We start from the raw sequence: 11,994 nt of genomic DNA, 5'->3' as shown, positions 1-11,994 counted from the left end.
ATCTGCTAAACTGTGGAAAGTTGTTTAGTGTTTTACTATGATCAGAACACCAAAATAATAATAATAAATGTTGTTATGAGTTACTGCACAATTAGTGTTTTGTCACTTGAACAAATATCTATCCACTTCCCAACAAACTGTACTGAATTTTTGATAGGTAACCACAAAAACATCCGAATCTAACCCATAAATTGTGCCAATCTACAGTAAAGAATATGAGGACAATGTAATTAAACTTTTTCTCATATATATATATATATATATATATATATATATATATATATATATATATATATATATATATATATATCTTACAAATATTTTACTGAGCGGGTCTGGACCTCACACAGTTCTTGCACATAAAATGAGGTGTTTGGCACTTGTAATTTGCCCAGTACTGCTGGCTGAAATCGTATATTAAGTTGAAATATTAAACTGTAATATAAGTGGGCTAACAGGTGCTTTTGCAATATACGTTTTGTTTTATTAGTAATTTTTATTATTTCTAGAGAAGAATGGATACATATACAAAACATCTATAGAGTTTCACAAACAGTAAATTACTAAGTAGAGAATATAAAAAGTTCTAAAAGTTTGCCACAAAAACACATTTTAAAGATAATGACCATCACATTATTAACAGGTGATTAGCCATTAGATCCTAAAAAAATGTAAACGTTGCAATTAATGCTGATATTTTATGAATGTTATATAATGACAGGCAAATAAATATTTCAGTTTTTTACATTCATGTCCCTGTAAAAAAAATACTGAACGTGGTCTTAGAAATCCAACCTGCCTGTCCATAACTTGTTACTCTTATTTAATCATCTGTCGTGTACTGTAGCTGCAGATCCAGATTCCAGACACACCTAATAAAAAAGCTGTTCGCTCTATTAGTGCGTCCGTTCCATTGATAATTATTTTCCCGGCCGTCTGGATCTAGAGAAAAAGAAAAAAATAAAACATTTTTAGTCTGCAATGCACATTAGCACTTAAAACTATGTAGAATAAGTATAGACATTTTAGGGACAATCACATATTTGCAGAAGAAACATTTGGGTTGATTAGAATAAGTAAATAAAAAGAATAGGGGCTGTAAACTAAAGCTGGCCATACACTAGTAGATTTTCAAACAAATGTGCTTTTGAAAGTGCTCAGTGCATTTGGTGACATGGCGAATGTCATTCAAAAGTACTTCCAACATTTCATTTGCTTTTAACATTTAATTTTGGAATGAATGGACTTTCTTTAAAAAAACAAAACAAAATATAAAACAAAAAACACATACGGTTAGAAATGTATTCATTTGAGAAAACTTTTCCATGCTGTACCTTCAAATTTTCTCATCAAAACAAATGTTGATTTGAACCATCTAACAATTAGAAAAGCAAACAAATTTTCTTGAAACAAAACATTTCTAATGAAATTCTACTGGTGTACGGCCAGCACTAGGAAAGAGAATGTTCACTTTGTACAAAAAAGTAAATTTTCTCGCACATGACTGGATAATTGAAATTAACACAGCTTCAAATTTCTTTCCAGTGTCACAATCCCTAGCATCTCCAAACCAAACTCCTGTGAGCCTGGACATTGGCTCAGGTTAATAAGAAAAGGCTGCAGAGAAAAGATAAGACAAAGAGATGGTCGGTACTCAGGATAACATCCATAAAATCTTGATCCTTTATTCAAAAGACATGTACACACTGATAAAGCAGTCTACGCATTTTGGACACCAAACCTTAGTCTTGGCTGATAACAGAAGATACAAAAACACTTAAATACATAAAAAAGTCACATGATTGACCAACACTGGTAAGTTAAAATTGTAAGAAGCAAAACCTGGCATGACTAAGTTACAGATAGCAAAAACAATAGCAGAAACTGCAGGACAGGCTGAAACTGCCTTACTCTGAAGCCTATGCTGAAAACTCTGTATGGAACTTGCAGCAGCAAATAAAGCCTTAATTTTAAAAGGATAAAGCACTATGATGGTTTTGTTTCTTCATACAATCATCCTGTCATATATTGGAGAGAAATCAGTATAGGAGGAAGGAGACCTTTGGAAGAAAAAGCGAAATATCCACCCAGTCATCAAATCCTGATCAGCAGCAGGCATAATCACTCCAGAGATCCCAGGTGGATAAAGATCGAGCATAATCATCCCATTTGCCATCAGGAATATCCTAAGCAGGAGGATCATCCCAGCAGTCCTATAAGGACAAAAAGCTAGTGTTGCCTTTTTATAAGGCAAAACCTGAGGTGAGCGCATAATAAAATCACACTGCACGTGGATTATGGGAGCGGCATTGCACCATCATAATTTAAATTGAAAGAGGACTGTCTATGAGCACTTTTTCATATATATTGTTTTTATCACTATTTACTATTGTCACCAGCACAGTATGCGGTATTTATTTATGATGTTATAAGCAGAAGATAATTGTATTTTATGCACTAGATATAAGTATATATATCATTTTATTTATTTTTTTTTCTTTACTTTGGATTGTCATTTGAAATAGTGAATATTGTAATTATTTATACACAGGAGCGCGGCACAATTTATATATTTAAAAACAACCCCCCCCCACACCCCAAAAAATATAGAAAACAGTATACCCATGCTTCATAATGTCTGAAGAAAGCATTATTAATAATAATGGGAACTACCATAAAGATGAAAATACCTGAATGTCATATGTTATATCTGTAAATGCCATCATAGAGATATTACACCCTGGATACTACAGTATTCACAAAAACAGAAAAAGGCAACACCAGATGGAAGAATAGGTAAAAGCAGGTGAGGATCTAATATATAGGATCACTTAAGAAACAGATCAAACGCATGTTTTTTGTTTTTGCAGAGAAAAGATGTCCATTACAGCACAGTTCAATGCAGAGGTGAAATGAAAAGTCTGAAGAAGATGACTCGATGGCGTGTCACATGACCTGACATTTTTTCTGATATTAAAGTATGTTCTAAAATATACAGTTTGGGACCATTAAGCAACTCGAAATTGGGATTTAATGTTGCAGACCTTTACAGTGTGTTTTTATTACCCTTTACTTCTGTGTAATAAAGATAAGCTCTCTGGGGTCCAAGAGATGCAGATTCTATATTTCTCACCCTCTTCAAAACCATTTCTTTTTAAGTTCAGTAGAGCAGCACTTTGGTGTCAATGTACACCACGGTTTCCCCAGTCATGTGACACAACGATCCATTCATTTGAGGCACCTGCACTTACAGGCCTGTCAAATTATGGTTTGCACGCAGTTCTGGGATAAGCTGACAGTTTGCTCCAAATCTTTGGAGTGAATTTTGGCTGCTTAGACAAAGTACAAACTTTTGGGATGTTTGGCAGGAATTACAGCACCAAACATCCCATAATCAATTGCATACAACAGACATTGGCTGTTGCAACCCGCCCAAAATAAAATGCTGCTGTCCCAGTAGCCCCCTTTTTAAGGAAGAGAGTTGTCAGTGGAGTGTGATACTACAGCTATACACAGCCCTATATTCAATGCTGTATATTCACACTAATACGCTCACCTGCATTCACTGCGCATTCCCTACTTTTCTGTATGTGTGTGAGCAACAACTTCTGTTGCTGCTGTTCCCCCCCCCCCCCCCTTTGTTTTTAAGAATGTTTACTTTGTCTAATTGTATTTAGCATTTCCTTTTTTTCATTAAAATAAAAAGGGACTATTTTGGGTTTAGTGTTTCTATTTGTTTTTTTTTGTGTTACTTTCCTTTTTTGTCAATCACCTCTATTTTATTTGTGTTTACTTTTGTTGGGGTATTTTATTTTTTACTGGGTTAGCAACAGCACAGTGAAGTTGTTGGCGACAACACAAAAACTCTCTTTTGCTTGCAATGATACACCACATATTGTTGTTTTGCAGCTTAGTCAATAAAACCAGCATAATTTTCAGTGGTGCAGTTCTTTATATTGTTTCTCTCTCCACTGTATGGGTGTTGCACACTTGCCAACCACAGATGGAGAGAGCCTACACTGACCACAGCTGAATTCACCAAGGAGCAGAGTATAAGCAACGGACTGTCTTTTTTAGTACTACTGATGGTGGAGATGGGTTGGCTGCTTTTTGCTCCCAGATTGCTACCAGAAGTACTAGTAGCCAGGGCAAGGAGAGTAAGAGGATCTAACGGGGTTGCAGCCAATGGAGTGATGAGTGGTGGATAAGTACCACACACAGGCTACAAGGGACTGAATACAGTTCAGCATACAGGGGTTCCAGAGGACTGGAGACTATACAGTGTACACGATTTTTAGAAACAAGTTACAGCTTACCATACAGGATTTCCAGGGACAGGTAATCAGAGTGTACAGTGGAATGACCAAGGCCAGGGAACTGCTCAGGATGAAGGATATCCTGGGCACAGGGGAGCAGAATGCACCATAGAACTACCAGGGACAGGGTACCATTCAGCATGCAGGATTTCTAGGGAAAGGTGAGTGAATGATCAGTGGAACTTCCACAAACATGGTGCTACAATTTAAAGAGGCAGGTAAGCAGAGTGCCCAGTGGGATTCCTAGGAGTCCTAAATTAGAGGGCTCAGTAACATGTTGACAACCATTGCTTGGCCAATGATAGCTGAGCTACACACAGCTTAAAAAGAGTCACTGATTGCCAGACATTGTAAATTGGTTCTATATCAAACAGCATGTGAAATGGGATGGGATTGCGCTTAAAGTTTTACTAAACCCAGGACCCTGCATTCACTATATATGGTCTCCCACAGTACACAGAACATGGAAATGCAATTATTTTAGTAAATATAAACTGCCAAATACCTTTTCTCATCAGCAGTTAGAGCAGTCTTGTGACTTCTATCAGTGTCCAGCAGAGCACTGATTAAAGCTTGTAGGAGAAGTTTCCATTCTCCTGTAGCAGGATCTCTGACCTTTGTCTGGAGAGTGATGATTGGCCCTGTGCTGATCACATACACTCTCCCAAGAAAAAAAAAATTCTCTAGCAATACACACAAAACCGGGCATGTGCAGCTTGTCCCTAGCCTCTGTTCTATCAGGAGATATTTGGGAGACACTGGAAGAAGGGGAGGATCAGAGAATACAAACATCCTTTTTACACAATGTGATGGATTAAGAGTGAGTATAACTAGCATGTTTTACTGTATATACCAGTGGTGGCGAACCCGTGGCACGCGTGCCACAGCCGGCACGCCGAGCCTTATCTGTGGGCACGCCAGGAGAATCCAGCGGCGCGCTGTCTTCCCGGCTGTAGTGTGCGTGACAGCCGGGTCCCAAGTGCGCATGCACAAGAAGCAGTGCTCCTTGTGAATGGTAAGGCGGTACCTGGGACACATGACAGATCCCAGAAGCCGCCGGACCAATCACAAAGCGCAGTGCTTCTCGCGCATGCGCACTGGGCATCCGGCTGTCCGACGAGCGCCCACACTACAGAAGCCGGGAAGACAGTGTGCGGCTGGATCGAGGAACAGGTAAGATAAAAAAAAAAAAACTCTGCGGAAGTAAGAGCGGGTACCTGTCAAATTCAGGTACCCGCTCCCCCTCCCTCCCCAAAGGTCAGCAGTCATCCCTGTGCTGTGTCCCCAGTCTCTGGTCATCCCTGTGCTGTGTCCCCAGTCTCTGGTCATCCCTGTGCTGTGTCCCCAGTCTCTGGTCATCCCTGTGCTGTGTCCCCAGTCTCTGGTCATCCCTGTGCTGTGTCCCCAGTCTCTGGTCATCCCTGTGCTGTGTCCCCAGTCTCTGGTCATCCCTGTGCTGTGTCCCCAGTCTCTGGTCATCCCTGTGCTGTGTCCCCAGTCTCTGGTCATCCCTGTGCTGTGTCCCCAGTCTCTGGTCATCTCCTGTGCTGTGTCCCCAGTCTCTGGTCATCCCTGTGCTGTGTCCGCAGTCTCTGGTCATCCCTGTACTGTGTCCGCAGTCTCTGGTCATCCCTGTACTGTGTCCGCAGTCTCTGGTCATCCCTGTACTGTGTCCGCAGTCTCTGGTCATCTCCTGTACTGTGTCCGCAGTCTCTGGTCATCTCCTGTACTGTGTCCGCAGTCGCTGGTCATCCCTGTACTGTGTCCGCAGTCTCTGGTCATCCCTGTACTGTGTCCGCAGTCTCTGGTCATCCCTGTACTGTGTCCGCAGTCTCTGGTCATCCCTGTACTGTGTCCGCAGTCTCTGGTCATCCCTGTACTGTGTCCGCAGTCTCTGGTCATCCCTGTACTGTGTCCGCAGTCTCTGGTCATCCCTGTACTGTGTCCGCAGTCTCTGGTCATCCCTGTACTGTTAATTAGTTTGCACTACTGTACGAGTTGTTTTTTCTAAACCAAAAGCTCGATATTCAGGTTTTATTGCAGTGTTGGCACTTTGAAAGAAATAAGTTGGTTTTGGGTTGCAGTTTGGGCACTCGGGCTCAAAAAGGTTCGCCATCACTGGTATATACAGACTGATTTTACTGTTGTGGGTTTAGTAACACTAAGGTTGCCAGAACATACCAGTAGTCGAAAAGATGCAATGTGCTTTTTGTATGTCTGTCAACTTGATTTAATTTTGGAAAAGAAAAAGAAAATAGTTTCTTAAGTCTAGCTGAAATCTACTTGCTCTCTCCCTCCAAAAAAGTGTCCTGTTCAAAAAGGATTACAAACTTAGCAGCAAATCTGCAAACCTTTTCTTAAATCAGTCTGTGAAAAAAGGAGCCAATATTTTGTTTGTAGTTGCAATCTGCTTACTCTCTTTCTCTCTCTCAGAAACTGCAACCTATTCTAATGAAGGCTTGAAAGGTGAGGTGCAGTAAGTTTTTTCCATCTTTATTCTCCAAGATGAAATGCTTATATTTCCATTGTACACATAAAGAGTCTTTTGTTCTAAATGCAACATGCATGTTCAGTCATTCAGAAATTGCAGCATGCTCATACCAGGATTAATATTTGTGGTGCAAATCGCTAACCTTTTCATATCTTCTGTCTCGAAAAGAAGACAATACATTTTTACTCCCAGATGCAATTAATTTCTTTTCCTTAGAAATTGTGGCTTATTTAATAAAAGTGTCAAATGCATGGTGCAAATTGGTTCATTAATTTATTTTTATTTTCAATTTTACACAAAAAGAGACACAAATTCTTTGCAGTTTTTTCTTTCAAATTTGAAAGAAATAGACTGTAAAAATGTTCCTTCCCTTTACAGTCTTTAAATCAACAAAATGATGGCCGTGTGCACACAGACACCAACTCTCTGTTGCATAAATGTGAATGAAAGTGAATAAAAGCTGGCTTCAGCTCCTGTTTGCCACCTGCCACCTAAGACGCATTTCACCCTTTTTGGAGCTTAATTGTAGAGGCCTTTTATTCATTTTTTGGCATGTGCATGTCACTTTTGCAGCCAGATTGGGATAACACCTATTTACGACCTGTATACTTGTTAAATCTTCCAATTCATATAGCATGATTAAAAGAAAAAAAAAAAAAGTATTTAAAAATGGCTGCTTATCCTTTTACTTGCTTAAAATCCTACCTAGTTTTCCCCTCATATGTAATGTTAAAGGGGATGTGAAGTTACATTACCATAATTAACCCTGTCTGTGCTTTGTAAATCTAGTTTACAATTGATATTAGTAATCTGCCAGCACACAGACTGTCCCAACCAGGGTTTAAAAATCCTGGGTGGTTATATTGTATGTTGATGCACTTTTTAAAAAAAAAAAATCTCAGTTTGTCCCTCTTATTGCACTTTGAAATTAGAATAATTTGCAAGCTGCTCTAAAGAAATGACTAGAAAGGTAAGATTTTTAAACATTTTTTTTAAATATATGCTGTGTGAATGGAAACACACAAAAATGCAGTTGGGGGGGGGGGGGGTTAAAGGGGTCTCAAATATAAGTGAAAAAGGGAAATGCACAAGCTTACATTACGTAACTACACAAAACTTAAAAAAGGTCAGGACCAATTACTGCAAGCCAAGACTAAGACTGTAAAGGGATTATGTCTGTTTTAGCAGGATGGAAACCAAGTCAAAAACAGTAGTCCTTGAATTATAGTGTACTATGATGTTATGGAGCAGGTAGAGACAATATATTCCTGAGTCATAATATGAGCTCCAGCATGATTGTGGCCTGGGCTACCATTGATTAAATCAGGTCCACTTAGCAGGTGACCATTCTGAGTTAATGGTAATTATCACCTGTCAGCTTATTAGCAGTACTTGATCCAACAGCTATATCACTCACGCACACCAGCTCCATAACAGCAAATGCATATACACATTTGTACATAATTATTTTACTGTTCAACTGTTTAAATGTATAGTGAGTACAACAATAAGCCCCACTAAAAAAACAAAAAAAAACAAAAAACCACACAGCAAAAAATGGTTGAGAGCTCCACTTGCCAAAAAACTCTCTACTGTCAAACATCTGCAATTTACTAAGTGGGCCTACCATGCAGCATTCTAGTGGAGGACTCATCCCTATAATTCCTGTGGGTTTTTTTTCTGCTCCAGACTCTTTTTCACAGCTCAAGTACAAGGAACAGAAGAACTTTTTAAAACAGAACATATACATTGACATCGAGCAGATCATGCACGTACATATAAGCATCCTGATATTACAGACAGTGAAAAATGATATACATACACCAAATTGTACCTCAATTACAGCTTAGGTTGTGGCAAGACATACTGAATGTTTTGTGAAGTGTTGACAGAATCTGGTTGCCACATCCTCATGATTTCTTCTGTTTAACAAATGGGGTTCCCGTTCCTTAAATGGTAAAAATGTTTTGGGGTGCAATACTGTGCTTTTATTTGTATAACCATGTAAAAATTGCAAGTATTTAGTATGAGGGTCTACCTCTGTTTAAGCAGATTTGTTAGCTTAATTCAATTAGTACACTTTAATAAAATTAAAAATAATAAAAATGTATGCATGTCTGAGTGTCAGTTACACAAGCTAAAAAATATACTGTACAGTACATGTCTATTGAGTTCACTCATAAAAGTAGTAGAGGGAGGGTGTACTGAGCATTCCAGAAGAGTAGGTGGGGAGCCTTGAAGAGTTCAAATTATACAGTATAAGAAGAAAGTCATATTCAGGATACAACCATTATTTAAATTAAACTGGTATTGAGAGAAATATGGAGGATTCCACTGCTGACCTTTCTCTGAACAGGCAAGTTACCGGTTTGTCATGCTGATACGGTGGTTGGATTACTTTCGGAGCTACTAACTCCCCTGAGGAGTCTTGCTTTCTTGACTCAAGCCAAAGGTCAGAATATAGCCACTGCATTAGCAAGACAGGCAACCAGTAATATTTTCAGTAGGAGGTCAGACTTTCAGTAAGAGAAAAAGGGAAGACTGGCGGACTGAAGGCTCTTTAACTCTGGACAGTCTATGCCTGAATTAATAAAAGAAACAAGTAACAAACACACCTTTCCAACCAGCTAATGCATGGAATAGTTGGTACAGGAAGATGTACACTCACTTGGCCACTTTATTAGGTACACCTGTTCAATTACAAACTGGTGATCAGCCAATCATATGGCAGCAACTCAATGCATTTAGGCATCTAGAAGTGGTGAAGACTACTTGCTAAAGTTCAAACCGAGCATCAGAATGGGGAAGAAAGAGGATTTAAGTGACTTTGAACGTGGCATGGTTGTTGGTGCCACACATTCTGGTCTGAGTGTTTAAAAAACTGCTGATCTACTGGGATTTTCATGCACAACCATCTCTAGGGTTTACAGAGAATAATCGGAAATCTCTAGGGTTTACAGAGAATAATCGGAAAAAGAGAAAAAAAATCCAGTGAGCTGCAGCTGTGTGGACAAAAATGCCTGGTTGAGGTCAGAGGAGTATGGGCAGACTGGTTGCAGCGACATTCAACTGGTAGGGTCAGAATTTGGTGTAAACAGCATGAAAGCATGGATCCATCCTGCCTTGTATCAATGGTTCAGGCTGCTGGTGGTGGTGTAATGGTGTGGGGGATATTTTTTTGGCACTAGCAAGGTGTACCTAATAAAGTGGCCAGTGGGTGTTTATATCACAGTTATATCTTGGCTAGGAAGATTAAAAAAAAGAAAACACCAAATGATCTCATGACTTCAAGGAAACCTGTCTTTCCCCATGCAGATGTGTCAGAGCTTACGTAGGGAAATGAACTCCTTCCCTGGCTCCATGCCACAAAGCACCTACTACAGTCACATGCTCATGCATACTCAGAAATGCTATTCTGCTCAAGAGCCCCTCTGCAATGACTCTGTAATTGTACTTCAGTCACATAGAAGAGTATAATTCTGGGCATCAGAACTGGAGGCAAGGCCCCTGGAAATGACATCTAAAGCACATTTACTGGACTGCACTGTAATTATAGATTTCCTTGAGTTAAGGCAGGAGCAGACCTAAAATAGTGCACTAAAAGGTTTACTTGTCATTTATGTATAAAAGAAAAGGTTATCTTAATGCATTTCTACAGACAGACTAGCCTGAAAAACCCTTTTGCAAAATAAATTGATCATTCACAAAATTAACAATGAAACATTTTGTCTACAATAAAATGCGCCATGCAAAAAATGTCAAGCCTACTTACATTACCGTAAAAGTCTTTCTAATTTCAACAAATCTTATTTTATCCCTGTTCCAAATTAAGTCATAATATTATTCTGTCAGCCTGTGGAATTATATGTGCGACTGCAGTCTGCTGTGTTAATATAAAACTAGATTTAAATTAGATAAGAATGTCTGTATCTGTTTGAGGACCTAAAAGAATAGCAAAGTGACAATCAGTCTTATATAAAGAGTACGCGAATACAAAACAGAAAACCTTTAATGTGCATTAACCTAATCAGATAAACCGTATGTGAAAAGATTCCAACCTTGCTAACATACAGTGTGTATATGATTGGCTAGTAAAAACATGTTATTTGTTAAGGGATCATTTCCATTGAGTCAATTTGTACCATTAGTTGATACGATAAAAATTAGAAAATGGTACTATTTTGTATTTTACTACAACTAAATATTAAAAATAAAAACACACGATGCATGAGAAGTTGCCCAAAAGCACAATTAAAATGCAGTGCACATAGAGAATTTCTTTTTCTACTGCAGATGGTACTTCTATACGAGTGACAGGAACATCAGTTCACCCCAGTGTGAATGTGATTTTCAAGTTGCATTCATATTCAGGTAGCAAAGTTAAAGATACCATCATACCAGCAATGCTGCCTTAGTAGAAGAATGTTCTGTTCTGCAAATCATATTTAAACAACCTCAGAGGGCACTGATTAACAGCTTTACCTTTGCATAATAAATTATTTTTATTCCGCTACCTGAACAAATAAAATCAAACTTCTTTGAAAAACACATACCTGCAACAATCGAATGTATCCTGGGGTAATTCTTCGGTAGCACAGAACCATGTTCAGAGAAAACTTTTGATAAGGGATGCTGAAATATTTAAAATATAAAACATTTAAACAGGGATTGCTCAGAGATGTTGGACTAGGTAACAGAAACAAAATCTATTCTGCGCACACGCTGTACTCTGACCTTGCACTGTACTGCACATAAGCCCTTTATGTCTCAATGTCTTGCCGGTATATAAAGCATATGCTAAACCAAATTGCATAAGCTGTCACATGTTATCAATAAGAAAGGCTTATGTGCTGGCAGAATACTTCAAATGCCAAGCCTCGGGCAGAGTACCTTCATAATATTATACATCTGTTTGAGACTAAAATTCAGCAGCCGAGGAAATGAAGATCTGATCTCTTTTATATTGCACATGTCAGTGGTGATGAAGATATTTAAATGGGAAGGATTTACATGATAACATTATAGATGTGTGTAGTGCAACTCAATGGTGGGTTTCCTGTAATCTGCTCAGATTACCTATAATGAACCTAATTATGTTCGTGTTAATACCCAAAGAAAGAGTTGTCAAGTACAATGACCACACTTCTACATTTATAGAGCAAAGGTTGAATTAAAAACATATTTGCA

The 11,994-nt window shown here is 38.7% G+C and overlaps 1 long non-coding RNA gene across 2 annotated transcripts; it reads right to left on the bottom strand.

The window, feature by feature from the left end:
* Positions 1-462: 462 nt before the first annotated feature.
* On the bottom strand, positions 463-11,579 carry LOC149460550 (uncharacterized). Of its 2 annotated transcripts, XR_016313053.1 has the most exons (3): positions 11,542-11,579; positions 11,361-11,439; positions 463-942 (listed from the first exon to the last, which is right to left on the bottom strand). It is a non-coding gene; the product is annotated as an uncharacterized LOC149460550 (long non-coding RNA). The 2 variants fall into 2 exon arrangements; XR_016313052.1 differs by lacking the exon at positions 11,542-11,579 and having other exon boundaries at positions 11,361-11,535.
* Positions 11,580-11,994: the final 415 nt, after the last annotated feature.

The sequence above is a fragment of the Staurois parvus genome, unplaced genomic scaffold, assembly GCF_062004578.1.
Source record: "Staurois parvus isolate SC_StPar_1 unplaced genomic scaffold, SC_StPar_1.0 ptg000226l, whole genome shotgun sequence".
NCBI classification, from domain to species: domain Eukaryota; kingdom Metazoa; phylum Chordata; class Amphibia; order Anura; family Ranidae; genus Staurois; species Staurois parvus.
Note: the sequence above shows the minus strand (reverse complement) of the source record. Positions and strands in the feature narration are given on the sequence as shown.